Here is a 5,195-nt window from a genome sequence, read left to right as displayed (position 1 = left end):
GAGGACACTTCGGTTGATACATGCTTCGGACACCGAATCAGTGGAGTTAGCATCCTATAGATTGAGGGATGTTGCGGTTCTTTGGTACACGATTTGGATGGCTTCACGGGGAACCAATGTGCCTCCCCCAGTATGGCAAGAATTTGTAGATGCCTTCCTCTGACATTATTTGCCTCCAGAAGTTTGGCGAGCTAGAGCCGATAAGTTTTTGAATTTGAGGCAAGGAAGTATGAGTGCTCTAGAGTATAGTCTCCGCTTCAATTCTTTGGCTAGGTATGCTTCGGCCATGGTAGCGCATATGGGTGACTGAGTGCACCGGTTTGTTAAAGGCCTAGGGCCACATTTGATGGATAGGTGCTTACCCCGAGACCTAGCATCATCGAAGGTCAGGCTTAGGGCACGAGTTCTAAAGTGAATCATTAGGGGTTGCATATATAAATCAGGCTTGTGCAAGAAAGGGACACTTTACTTCAAGCGAATAGTAGTGCCTCACTTTAGCTAGGCTGAGAATACAATTTTCGACATTGAACTTCAAAAGAAAGGAGGAGAATACGATACATGCGGTGAAGCGTGCATGAAATAGCGCATATATAAGAGTTGTTTGAATGGGTTGTGTCAGCCTTTTCCATGTATTGTAATTGGCAGATCACAAAAGGAAAGCAAGGCCATTTATCTTATAGTTGGATGCGCAAATCCCTTCTTCGCCCAAGGAATGCTTACCGAAGGGAAATGTTAACTACTTGAATAAGAAGACCGGAGTCTACCTTCGCATTAGGAGTTTCCTCATTTCAGATTATGTAAAGTACCCAAGGGCGTAAGCCTTTTGGCTGGTTGAAGATGATGAGAAAGAAATGAAAGTCCATTTCAAGTTGATTCGATTCCCCCGCTTGCCCAGGAAATGAGTTGCGTAGCGGTTACCTTAGCGTTAGGGAGGGAATACCCTTTCGCCTACTACCGCAATTCCATAGCTACCTCGAAAACACACTTTCTTTTTTTCTTAAGCATCCCACCTATTCCTTAATGTTAGCTCGGACAATCGGGCAATAGAACGAAGTTTCTTCCTAATTCCCACGATTTTAGCGTTGCTTCTTCTACCCATCTCAATCAAAAGCCCCGCCTTTTCCTCGTCCGAGGGACGTTTTCTTTAGAATTTCTTAATAGAAAGAGGAAATCCCGGCATTTTTCGGAAGAGAATACGAGAGAATCCGCGAGGAGCTAGAAGAAGACCGTTGCTATTTGGCTATATCGAAATTCAATGTATGAATAAATGGGATTTTAAGCACTTCCCTCGTCTTGGCCGCGTATTCAATTCACATAAAAAAAGTGAGAAGGATTTCTTTGCCGTTTAGAAAGACAACATGATGCATATCTCCGTCTTGAAGTACAAAAGACGTGCAAATTTTGCCACGAAGAGCTTCTTGCTCTCTAGGCTTGAAGGAGGCAATCTAGCTTCTATTGAGACAAAACAAAGGAACTTTCAAAGCGAAGGTTCGGTTTAAGGCTAAGGCGGCGAGAGAGGTTGAGTGAAATCAACAAAGCCTTTTCGGAATAGGAATGCCCGATGTTCTTGCTTTTCTTCGGTCATCTTAGGATGAAGCTTTCACCGGAATTTTCTACTCTAAGTTCGGTGACCTGACACAATCTAATTATTAATTAATAGAACCCGAACGAGCTCAAGCCAATCTCTTCCAATATTTTCTTACTTCTATCCCTTTGAATAGCAAAGTTGCCCGCGTCTCGTAAGGCCAAGAGTTCTGTCATTCCTCTCTGTCAACTCGAAGTCTAAGGCAAGAAACTTTCCATTCCTTTTCCTTTTCATAGGCTCTTTTATTGAGACCAAATCATTTCTTCTTTCAAAAGAGTTCCCCCCCCCCCCTCCCGCTATTACTACTACAAAGAGACTAGCCACGCAAGAGACGAAATAGGACCCAGTCGTTCAAAGCGAAAGAAGTTTCGATCACGGCTTCTAAAAGAAGAGAAAAGAGAAGAGGGGCAAGGGCGGCAAGACCGAGGAAGAAGGAGCTAAGACCGCTTAGGCCTTTTACTAATGCCCCCACACTAAAAGAGAGAAATCTATGTAACTTTGGATCTTAGCGAGCTTTAGAAAAGAATAGTAGCGCTTATTCCTTGCTTATTCAAGAAATTGAATTACCCAAATTAACTAAGGAAGTTCTAGTAAAACGCTTGAACGCAGACTGACTTTTTCTCGTATCTCACTCTTCGTGCAAAGAGTCATTCTTTCTGGCAGCTATCTAATACCGGTCAAGAGCTACCATTGGATGAACTTTCATCAATTGTCTTTTCGGTTTGGTTTCCAAGAGGTGTCAATCATAAAAAAGGATACTGGTCATCCGCCTAAAGGGAAAAAAAAGAAAGAAGATAATCGAAGAAATGAACACAAGAAGAAGAAAATAAATAACAACAACAATAAGATCTATAAAGGTAATCTCTTCAACTCATATTCTTGAATCTCAGAAAGAAAGTAGCTACGCCTACTAAAAGAAAAAAAAAAGGGCGTAGCGAAGAGCCCTAAGTTTCTTTATAGTCAATCTTTTCTCCTAGCTATGAAATGAAGTAAGGCTGGCGTTATGCTTAACACATGTATAATGGTTCTTTCTTACAAGATAAAGCAAACCCTATGAAAAGTCTACGGCTTCAAGTGCGGACGAGTACGGACTTTACTTGATGACTAGAGCTGGCTTTAAACTACCTGGAAACCAATATCCAACTAGATCTCTCTCTCTCTCTCTCTCTCTACGGGTCCCTCATTTCTATAACAGGGTACGCATAGGGAAACAGGGACTATCGCTTGAGAGCTGTCGTACAGAACCTAGGCACTTGCTAACGAGCGGTGCGGTACAAAGGCCGACTTGAAAAGACGCTCTACTTGAAAGGCAATGGCTTTGAGGGTACTAACTGTGATGTATGGGTATGGAAAATCAAATAGTTGCTCAGGCTCTCGAGGCATACTAGCAGGGCTTGACTAGAATCGTAGAAAGAAGCTGGGGAGAAAAGAATTTTTTCTTCTCCATATTACTATATCTCGTCAGTCAATAGTTTTTTATGAGGAACTACTGAACTCAATCACTTGCTGCCCTCACTCTTCCGTTTTCTCGTTGAGGTCTATCCCGCAGGTACTCAAATTGGATCAGTGATCAATTTCTAGGTTTCATCGTAAACCTAATTGGTTATTTCCAATTACGTAAATCAATAGTTCAAACAACACTGAAAGGTAGGGCATTTCCCATTTTATAGGAACTTCTATACTAGAAACAATGGTATCTCCAATAGATTTTACATCCCAGAGGGGCATTTCCCTCCCCTGCGATGTAAAATATATCTCTTCTCACCATCCCCATAAGGTATAAGACAAATGTATGCATTTCGATTAGGGTCGTATTCTATGGTTACGATTCTACCATATATGTCTTTTCATTCCGTCGAAAATCGATTTACGGTATAGACACTTATGACCTCCCCCTCTATGCCTTGCGGTAATGATTCCTGGCATTATGACCTTTACCACAACGACGCTGTCCATAGATCAAATTATTTCGTGGATTGGATTTCACTTGACTTTCTACGGTTCCATTACGTGTGCTCGGGGTAGAAGTTTTGTATAAATGTATCGCCATGCTATTAAGTATTTTGATTGTTGTTCTTTTCTTTATAAGAGGTGGAATAGAATAACCCGGTTGAAGCATAATGATCATACGTCTGTAATGCATTGTATGTCCCATAATAGGTCCCATTCTTCTACTCTTTCCCGAAAGTCGATGACTATTCTTAGCTATTACCTAGACACCAAAGAAGAGTTCGACCCAATGCTTTATTTCTATCCTAGTTGATCCTGATTCGGCATTAGAAGTCTATTGATTTTTCTCCAATAATCGAATACTTTTGTCTGTAAATATTGCATATTTGATTCCATCTATAAATCGATTTTCTTTCCCTATTGTGAAAGTCCAATAAGAATGCTAGTTGCTACTTTACATTCATTATATACGAATATACCACATCAATTCGTTATGTATAGATGATGAGATTCCATTGATACAGAGCCAATTCCAATAGACTTATTAGAGGGTCCCATTGGCGTGTATCTAGTAGGAATTGAACCTACGAATTCGCTAATTATGAGTTGGGCTCTTTAACTATTCAGCCATGGATGGAAAAAGACTCGCCGAGTGAAATAGGTTTTGGCATTCCTTCGAGCTTCTATTTCTTCCGTTAAAGGAGATTAGAAAAGATGGAATAGGAAGACGTGTTTCCGGAATGAACAAGATACGGGTTGAGAAGGGGGAGTTAGCAAAGTTAGACAAGATTGGAATGGGTATAGGAACATGTATTGATGTACAGGATCGGCTAATGCTCCCGGTTGATGCAATGTATTCCACCGGATCGAAAACTTGATTATTAGTATATCGATCGGTCAAAGACGGACATTGAAATAGAAGCTTGGTTACGGTAAGCTTTTGAAAACGCGGTGCACCCGTAAATACGGAACAAGATGAATACGAGAGGTTAAACGAGCATCCCACACCCAAAGGGTGCCCCACATAGGTTTTCCCCGAAACCCCAAGAACTAAGGTAAACAAAGTAGAAAAAGCACCTATTTTAAATACTAGGTTCCGGGAAGAGCGAAGAAAATGAGGGTGTTTTGTTAATAGGAACAAAAAAGTGTTTATAGCCGTAACTGTTATATCCCGTATTTTGTGCATTGGGACAATCCGGATTAACTATGATAAGTTAGAGACAAGACCATTCCGGGATACGAAGTCGAGATTTTTGACCTTCGATTTTATTCTAAGACATAAGTTGTTCATGAATTCGTTGGCATGGAACATTTAGGAAAATTTGGGACTAAAAATGGAATATTTGAAAGTTGACAAATCATGAAAATTTGGCCATGTTGGCCTTGTGACATGGAAGTGGTTCCCACACATTTTGTGGCCAAATTTAATTGGTCCAACCCATGTGTGGGCCAAGGACACTTGTATAATTCATGTGTGATCATAAAAGATGACCACTAAGTCATCTTTCTCATTTCCACACTTAGAAAAAAAAATAAGAACTTGGATGAACAATAGGCAAGGCGATCGCCAAGAGAGCAAAAATTGAAGATCAAATTTAGCCATCACAAAATTATTTCTTCCTAGAAAACCCACTAATGGAAGGGTCCTCGTTAACGTGGA

The 5,195-nt window shown here is 40.7% G+C and overlaps 1 pseudogene; it reads right to left on the bottom strand.

The window, feature by feature from the left end:
* Positions 1 to 4,158: 4,158 nt before the first annotated feature.
* On the bottom strand, positions 4,159 to 4,696 carry LOC132042509 (putative cytochrome c biosynthesis ccmC-like mitochondrial protein; annotated as a pseudogene).
* Between the last annotated feature and the right edge of the window lie 499 nt (positions 4,697 to 5,195).

Source organism: Lycium ferocissimum, unplaced genomic scaffold (assembly GCF_029784015.1).
Source record: "Lycium ferocissimum isolate CSIRO_LF1 unplaced genomic scaffold, AGI_CSIRO_Lferr_CH_V1 ctg15761, whole genome shotgun sequence".
NCBI classification, from domain to species: domain Eukaryota; kingdom Viridiplantae; phylum Streptophyta; class Magnoliopsida; order Solanales; family Solanaceae; genus Lycium; species Lycium ferocissimum.
Note: the sequence above shows the minus strand (reverse complement) of the source record. Positions and strands in the feature narration are given on the sequence as shown.